We start from the raw sequence: 9,559 nt of genomic DNA, 5'->3' as shown, positions 1-9,559 counted from the left end.
GGATTCTCCAGGGAGACGTTTTGGGCAGCGGGGGAAGCTTTTTTTATAATAATCCGCCAAGGAAATTCCAGCCCTGAGAGATCGTAGAGGTTATATGAACTCTCCAGCACCTAAGGGGTGTGTGTGTTTGTTTTGCAATGCTGGCTGCATCAAGCCCCGTTTTAGAGTTAAGTTCATGCCAGACGAGCAGCAACGTTCTTTAGTTTTCCAACCTGTTGTCAATTTCATTTACAGACTGAAAAACCAAAAAAGCAGCTTTTAAAAGAAATGTCTGTATTATAATTATCCTGTACTGTATCATATGTGCTGTGCATAGGTTTCGGTCTATCATATCTTGCTTTATGTGCACACAGTGCTATAGCTGGGTGCACGCTACTGTCTGCATGCATATATATATAACACAGAAGTATATATCCAGTGTTGTGTTTGTATAGCTCATGTATGTATCTATCAGTGTTACAAGCCTGTTATAAAATTAGATAATTGATTTTCAAAACTCCACCAAAAAGGTCTTTTCAAAAAAGTTCAATATATATAGTTTATAAAATACTGACAACCAAATGAACTTTGCTATTAGTCTGATATTATGATTATTCTACATAAATAAAATATATTGGGAGATTTTTGCTTTTGGAGGCACATAATTTTTTTTAAAGATAAGAGTACAAGGGCCTTAGCTGGTGAAAAGAAACTTTGTTCCATTTGTGTACACAACAATACCCTTTTTCTAATTGAATTACTTTATTACTAAGTGAGTTTTTTCGATGAAAGGTTTTAGTGTAAGTCTTGCCTTAGTAAGTAGTGATACTGGATACTGAATGTCCTTTCTTCACAGAACTAGAAAAAAGATAAAGATCAAAACTTTCAGTAGAAAGGGCAGATACATCCCTGCTATAAATAAAAACTAAGGATTGTGCATGAGGATAAAGCATATGCTGGGACACTAAGGCTGCAAATAGATGCATCTAAAATCGACATCACCAATCTTTACTCAGCAGCTTTGATGTCTAAATTAATTGCCAGCTAACTGATTTAACTGATGCTGGAATAGTGAATGTTCTGGTTTTGTTATTGTTAGTTTTTCTTTTCATTAGCCTCTATCATAATAGAAAAATGTGAAGCTGCTGAATGATGGGGATGGTAGAAATGGTTCGACATGTTTAATTTATTAATGTAGGAGGATTCTGTATTTTCTTGAGGCAAAAAGTTTAAGGACAAATTAGACAGATATGTGATACAGACAAGAAGCACAGAACACTCTATTGAAGACATACAAAACCTGTATTTTATTGTTTTTAATTGATCAAAGCTCCCGCTGATGTCAGAGGGAGTCTTGCTTGACGATGGCAGAACTTGGCCCAATCTGTAAGTAAGGTCTCTCTTTTGGTGTGGTGGTTGACTTTAAATATTAAAATAACACCTTTGTTTTATTTGAACTGCCACACACTTAAAATAAATGAGATCTTACTTTTATTTTCATTTAAAATATCTCAGCCTCCTCTCCCACTTTCCCATCCAAATTAGGCACTGGAAGAATCAAAAACATTAATTTGTATGGAACTATCAAAATGTATTATTTTACTGTTAGTGTGAATTAATTTATATTCTTGTTGGTTCAGTTGAAATACAATATCATTAAGCTTTAGTTATCAATGGGCTTGAGTTTTGTTGCATTGGTTTACTTTACGTAATTTCAATTGTAAAACAATAAAGAGAAAAATATCTGCTAGTTTAATGCCCCCAGGAACTAAATAATTTGCGGGAAGAATCTGAAGCAGAAGCGGTATCTTTCTCCACCCGCCAAAGAGATGTGACATTCAGAGATGGCCCTGACCTAAAAAGTTCAGGTCTGGATCGAAACTTTCTCAAAGTGTGGGGATATTTGGGTCTGTGGCGACTTGGTTCAGCTCTTCATAGAGATGGACAAGTCACAAAGTTCAGCTCCAGATTAAAATTTCAACAGAGATTTGGGATCTAAGGCTTTAGAAGTCCCATCTCTAATTAGAAGATTTAGCCAATCAAGTATTTTGATTCACTACGAAATTAGGTCGATTTTATAGAAGTCGATTTTTAGAAATCGATTTGATACACTCAATTGTGTATATCCCCACTAAGCTCATTAAGTCGGTGGAGTGCGTCCTCACTACCATGGCTAGCATCGACTTATGGAGCAGAGCACTATGAGTAGCTATCCCACAGTTCCCGCAGTCTCCACTGCTCATTGGAATTCTGGGTTAAGCTCTCAATGCCTGATGGGGCAAACACATTATCGCGATTGGTTTTGGGTACATGTCATCAGTTGCCCCTCCCTCTGAAAGCAATTCCAGACAATCATTTCGTGCCTTTTTTTCCTGGGTTACCTGTGCAGATGCCATACGACAGCAAGCATGGAGCCCGCTCAGCTCACCGTGACCACTGCTGTTGTGGGCAGGTCTACTATGGGGACTGCTGTGATCCAAGTAGCCAATGCAATCATTGACATTCTGTTATCAAGGATAGTGACTCTGGGAAATGTGTGGACCTTTTTAGATTTTAGGTTCATCATATTCCTGTCCTTTGTCACTGGTGAAGAAGTCTTGCATCCCTACATTCCAGTCTGGTTGGCGCTGTAAGACCTCATAGCACTTCTGTGGTTGACACATGTAACAGCTCCAGGGCTCTTGCGCGTTTGCCTTGGCTGAGGTACCTTGCCCTACCCTGACCTCCATGCATTCGACACAGAAGCACCTACAGCAGCTGGCATTGCTACACAGCTGCAGCTCCTTTCCTTCGCAGCAGACGGTGCAGTAGGACTGCTAACCATCATCATCCACTGCAACTCTGCTCTCCTGCTCCCCAGGGATGAGCTCAGGGGATCTGTACCGGTCCTCCTGGGTGCTGCTGGCAGCAGACTATAGGCATGCACAGCACATTCCGTTAGGGTTTGCACCCAGGGAATTTAATTTTTTTTAAAGGCAAACATCATAAAAGTTGGGGTGTGGGAGGAAGTGCAGGGTGTGGGAGGGCGTGCGGTATTCAGGAAGGGGCTCAGGGCAAGGGATTGGGGTAGAGGAGGGGTGTGGGGTGTATGGAGGGCTCAGGGCACGGAGTTGGAGTGCAGGAGGGGTGCGGGGTGTGGTAGGGGGCTCAGAGCAGGGAGTTGGGCTGCAAGGTGCAGGCAGGGGGCTTAAGGCAGGGGGATGGGATACAGAAGGGGTGTGGGGTGTGATGGGGGCTCAGGGCAGGGAGTTGAGGTGCAAGGTGCAGGCACAGGGCTTAGGGCAGGGAGTTGGGGTGCATGGGGGTTCAGGGTGAAGCAGGGGGCTCAGGGCAGGGGGTTGGGGTGCGAGGTGCAGGCAGGATTAGGGCAGGGCGTTGGGGTGCAGGGGGAGGCAGGGTGCAGGCAGGGGGCTCACGGCAGGGGGTTGGGGTGCAGAAGGGGTGAGGGGTGTGGCAGGGCTCAGGGCAGGAAGTTGGGGGTGGGATGCAGGAGGGGGATTGGGGCAAGAGGTTGGAGTTCAGGATGGGTGTGTGGTGCAGGCAGGGGCTGGGGTGCAGGAGAGATGTGGGGTGCAGCAGGGGGCTCAGGGCATGGAGTTGGGGGGCAGGGTGCAGGAGGGGGCTCAGGGCAGGGGGTTGGGGAGTGAGGTGCAGGCAGGGGGCTCAGGGCTGGAAGTTGGGGGGCAGGGTGCAGGAAAGGTTTGGGCTCCAGTCCGGCGCCTCTTACCTGCAGCGGTGCGCTCCCTGCCTGCCTGCCCTGGGCCCGGCCCCACACCGTGCCACTCACTACATCCCTCCACGGCCCCTGGGGGGGGCACTGGGCTCCATGTGCTGCCCTTGCCACACCTCCAGGTACCTCTCCTGAAGCTCCCACTGGCCATGGTTCCCGGTTCCCTGCGGCACCACAGCACCATGGGGGGCAAATCCTGCAGGCTGGATCCAAAGCCCTGAGGGGCCGGATCCAGCCTGCAGGCATAAGGGTGTGCCTGGGCACACCTGGCACACCCCGCGCACACACCTATTCAGCAGACATTGCAGTAGGACTGCTAACCATTGTCATCCATTCAGGGGTGAAAGTAACTTGCAGGCCTTACCGGAGTGTGAGGGGGGCATGGCCTCAACCGGAAGAGGTGATGCCTCTCAAGATTTACAGGCCCTGGGGCACTGGCTGTGGCTGGGAGCCCCAGGGCCTTTAAATCAACCCGGGGCTCCCAGCTGCAGAGGTGGCTGGGAGCCCCTGGGGCTCAGGGGAAAATTAAAGAGCCTGAGGCTCCGGCTGCCGTGGAGCTCTGGACCCTTTAAATCCCCACCGCAGCTCTGGAGCTGCGGGCAGCATTTAAATGGTTCTGGGCTGCCCACAGCCCCGGCACCCCAGAGCCCTTTAAATCCATCCCCAGCCCGGCTGTCAGAGCCGTGGAGGGGTAGTGGGGGGTTAAAGGACCCTGGGCTGACCACAGCCGTGCAACCCAGAGCCCTTTAAATCTGACCCCAGCCCAGCTACCGGAGCCACGGGCGGGGGTTTAAAGGGCCCTGGGCTGACCGCAGCTGTGGCACCCCAGAGCCCTTTATATCCGGCCCCAGCCCGGCTGCCGGAGCCGCGGGTCATGGGTTTAAAGGGCTTTGGGCTGCCAGCTGTGGCGGGGAGCCCAGAGCCCTTTAAATCCCCGCAGCAGAAGCCAGGCTGGGTCGGCACGGCATACTGGCTTTTGCCAATACACCGTACTGGCCTGTACTGGCTTACTTTCACCTCTGCATCCACTGCTTCTGCTGCAGCTCTGCTCTCCTACTCCCCAGCAATATGCTCAGGGGCTCCGTTCTGGTCCTCCTGAGTGCTGCTGGCAGCAGATAGTGCAATAGAACTGTTAACCGTTCTTGCTGGACGTGTAGCTTGGCTGGGGGTTCTGGGAACGTCTTCTCTGCTTGGCTCCTAGCAACCTCCAGGGCATGGTGTATGGCTCCATCACTTCCCTTGCAGCTCTGCTCTCCTGCTCCACAGCAATGAGCTTGGGGGATCTGTTCCTGAAGCCTGGACAGTACTAAGGAGCAGTTCAACTATAGGCTGAGAAAGTGCAGAATGGTGGTAGAATGTGCCTTTGGACATTTCAAAGCTTGCTGGTGCTGTTGGTCTGACCTCAGCTCAACCAAGATTCCCATTGTTATTGCTGCTTGCTGTGTGCACCATAATATCTGTGAGAGTAAGGGGGAGACATTTATGGCAGGTGGGAGGTTGAGGCAAATTGCCTAGTGTCCGATTTTGAGCAGCCAGACACCAGGAAGATTAGAAGACGACAGCAAGGCATGCTGCACATCAGAGAGGCTTTGAAAACCAGTTTCATGACTGGCCACACTAAAAATCCAACTTTTTGAATGATGGCCTTCGGTTGCTTGGGCCATCTTCTGGAGTGGATTGGCTGGGTGCCCAGATCCCCCCCCCCACATTCTTGGGCATCTGGGTGCAGAGGCTATGCAGCATGAGGAGGAGGATAAGAGGTTATACAGTGGATGTAGCAGGCATCTGAGCTTTTGTTGGCTTTCCTGCAGCTCCAACAGACGCTTCATCATGTTCGTTTGCTCTCCCATTAGCCTCAGCATCACATCCTGCTTCCGCTCTTCATGCTCACTTAATTCTTTCCTGGCCTCTGCCACTGAATGCCTCCAGGCATTAAGCTGTGCCCCATCAGTGTGAGAGGACTGCATGAGCTTAGAAAACATGTCATCACAAGTGCGTTTTTTTTTTTGCTTTCTAATCTCTGATAACTTTAGGGACGGGGATGATAGGGAGAGCATAGAAACAATCTATGCTCTACGATTCTGGGGGAACTGCATGGTCAGCTGTGCTGCTGAGTTCACCATGCTGACCAAACAGGAAATGAAATTCAAAAGTTCCTGGGGCTTTTCCTGTGTATCTGGCTAGTGCATCGGAGTTCAAAGTGCTGTCCAAAGCAGTCACAATGGAGCACTCTGGGATAGCTCCTGGAGGCCAATACCGTCTATTTGCATCTGCACTACCCATTATTTGACCCAGCAAGGTCGATTTTAGCGCTACTCCCTTCGCCAGGGAGGAGTACAGAAGTTGATTTTAAGAGCGCTTTAGGTAGACAGAAGGAGGTTGGTTGTGTGGACGCATTCATTTTTAAATCGACCTAAAGTGGCTAAATTCGACCTAACCCCGTAGCGTAGACCAGGCATGATTCTTAAGTTTCAGAGTGGTAGCCGTGTTAGTCTGTATCAGCAAAAACAACAAAGAGTCCTTCTGGCACCTTAGAGACTAACAAATTTATTTGGGCATAAGCTTTTGTGGGCTAAAACCCACTCCACCAGATGCATGGAGTGAAAAATGCAGGAGTAGGTATAAATACGTTAGGTCGATTTAAAAATGAATGCGTCCACACCACATACCTCCATTACCCAAACGGCTCACAGTCCAAAACAACAAACAACACCTGAAAGGTGGGGGAAAGGAACACAATCAAAATACATGATCCTTTATTATTTGTATTACTGTAGCACCTAGGAGCCAATCATAGGTCAGGACTCAACTGTGCTAGTTGTTGTACAAACACAGAACAAAAAGATTGTCCCTGCCACAAAGTGTTGCATCTTTTTGACCCAGGCAGCTAGTCAGAGTTCAGGGCCCTGGGCGTGTTCCGGTTGAAAACTGGTGTTCTCTTTGTTGCCATTTTGTTTATTTACAAGGAATGTACAAAGCCCTGCTTCTCTGAATGCACAAGTAACCAGGAACAAAAGGAGCAGTTTCTTAGCATACAGCCCCCAAACCTCTTTAGCAACACCAGTCCCAAAAGCCCTCTAGCTTTTTCCAGGGTCACACTCTGCTTACAGGCTCCTATTTGGCTTTCTTGCCTCTTTTGCTCTCTCTGTTCTTGGTTTCTATATGTTCTCTCTTCCTCCCCACCTCCGATGCACACTTCCCTCTTCCCAAAATGAAACTCAGCCTGGGTTCCCACCCACGTTTTGTCTTAGGCGGGGGCTTATGCTTACAGTTATATTTATTGAAGGGCGAGTTCACACCTCTCAATCAGATATTAACTCAACCCAGAGCATGATTTCACCCAGCTCAGAATATGTATGGTTCTTATTTATTATTTGTATTACTGTAGCATCAGTTATGGGCCCAGACCCTTCTGTGCACATTATAAAACACAGAACAGAAAGACAGGCCCTACATCAAGGGGCTCACAAGCTTCAATTTTCACATAAAACACTGTCTTTTATTTATTTCTTTTTATTACACTACTATGTTCATTCAGCTTCTTCAGCCTGACCAAATTTCAATGACAGCATTTACAGGGATTAGAGCATCAGGGGTTTGCCCTTCCACAGCTCCACACGTTGCTTTCACACCTGCACACGCACTGTACTTAGTTGGCTAGGAGCGTCCTTGGGGACAAGAGTTCATTTCAAACACAATTTTTCTCTTGTCCGCATTCTCTTCCCACTTCATATCACCATACACTCATTACAACCACCAGCAAAAGTGGTGTGTTCCCCCTCCCATTCTGTTCTACTTCAGCCACTGCATGTGAATACCAGGGGCCATCTCCTGCCATCAGCCTTTTAAAATGCCCCCATTGACTTCAAAGAGGAGTCCTGCTTAAAACCGGATGGCATGATAGGACCCTGTGTATTTAATATCATTAAAAGTTGTTTGTCTAAGCTGAGTTCTATTACAGTAAATATAAAAGGGAATGTAAGAAAATATCTAATAATAAGCAGAGGGAAAGCTTTGGATAATTTCCTGCCTGGAAGTTTTTTAGAAATGACATAAAAAGAGCCAACCATGCTTAACATGTGTGACTCGAATACACTGTGAGTAGATGTTTATGGCACCATCATCTGAATAAAGTTTCTAATATATTTGTCATGCATGAATCACTGTAACGCACCAGAATTACATCAAAATAATGACCGTGCTGGGAGACCAGGATCTCAGCCTATTTAGAGTTGAGTATCCACGTGTTAGCTTTATTATATATTGGGACTTCTGACAAAGAGCAGTGGGGTAAATAATTCAGCGTCCTTGTCAGATCAGTAAACACAGAGTGTGTGCAGAGCTGTCAGCTCTTTACTCCCTATCTGTTGGTTTTATATTTTAATCATCTGGAGATCAGGGAGGGGCCTTATGCAGCTGTAACACACGTAATAAATATAGTATTCAAGGTTGTTACTTTACTTTAGTTGCCTGATGGTCTAGTATTAGCTTCCTGATGGTGGTTCAAAGAGTTGAGGATGGGTCCAGATTAATGTAATTTGAGGTTATAAGATTTAGAGATACCATGACACAGCCTCCCCTTCTGTTTGAATTAGCAGGGGTCCTCCTCCTTTTTTCGGCTCTGTCTACATTTGAGCTGGGACATGTGATTCCCACCTGATGTAGACACACCAGTGCTAGTTCTGCTTGAGCTACTGTGCTCAAAAGGGAAGTGTAGAGGTGGTAGCAGGGGCCGTGGCTTGGGCTAGGTACCGGAGTACATACCTGCCTGGACCCCTGAGGTACTCTGTCAGCTAGCCCAAGCTGCTGCCCATGTTACCCTGGCTACCCTGTTATTTGTAGCTAGTGCAGGGCATCTGTGTGAGCTCGGAATCACTCCTACCTAGAAGCTACCCAGATAATATAAGAAAGCTCTAGGACAACATTTCTCAAACTGGGCCTGTGGACCCTGGGGGTCTCTGAGGGAGCTCCAGGGGGTCCACATACGCCGCTGATCAACTCCTTCCCCCTGGGCAATGCTAGGAAGGGGCAGGAATAGTCACATGAGCCTCCCCAGACACCCTGGAGGGGGCACATTCCAGAGAGGAGGGGGAAAGCTGTTCCTGTTCTGTCCCACCCACCCAGGTATCTGCTGAGGAGAGGAGCTCGCTGGAGTCACTCTGCTTGCCGCTGCCTGCCCAGTGAGCAAAAAGGGGCACATTTCTTGCAGTTACAGGGCAAAATGGGAGGGCTCAGGGGAGGGAGGAAGGAAGGGAGCCGGGAGGAAGTGGGGCCACCAGGGACACCAGGGATGAACATCATGGGGATCATGGGGGGAGGCAGCATAGGCGAGGGCTGAGAGTCTGTTTGGAGGGGTGTCTGCAGCAAGAAAGAGAAAAGCCACGTGGCCTGGATGGGCATCTAGGGAGGAAGCGGGGGGGTGGGGAGGGGAGCAGCAGAGGTAGGGGCTGGTGATGGTGTGGGTGTTTGAGAGAGAAATCAACCTACAGGGAATGTGGGATTTCTGCAGGAGACTGGGGAAGGCAGCATCAAGGCAGGGGGGTGAGGATTTCCAAGCCCTTCAGTGCTGTACACGATTTAGCCTTTAGGTCAGTCAGTCTGGCACTTCTCTGCACTGAATTCACGTTTTTTTAAAAATGTAAACAAAGAGAAGCACTGAGCACCTCTCTGACTTGTAGGAGAAGAGTGGGCTAGAGTCTGTGTATGTAGTGGTAGCCCAGGGGTGAATGCTTGCTCACTCCATTGCCCTCCCATCCAGAATCCCAGGTTGGAATTAAAATATCCTGGATTTCTTCCCTCACATGATGAACCCCTTAGGGTTGATTATGGTAGGACCACAATTGCCAGGGA

Source organism: Gopherus evgoodei, chromosome 1, assembly GCF_007399415.2.
Source record: "Gopherus evgoodei ecotype Sinaloan lineage chromosome 1, rGopEvg1_v1.p, whole genome shotgun sequence".
Classification (NCBI taxonomy): domain Eukaryota; kingdom Metazoa; phylum Chordata; order Testudines; family Testudinidae; genus Gopherus; species Gopherus evgoodei.
The sequence above is the reverse complement of the archived record's forward strand: the minus strand, read 5'-3'. Positions refer to the sequence as shown.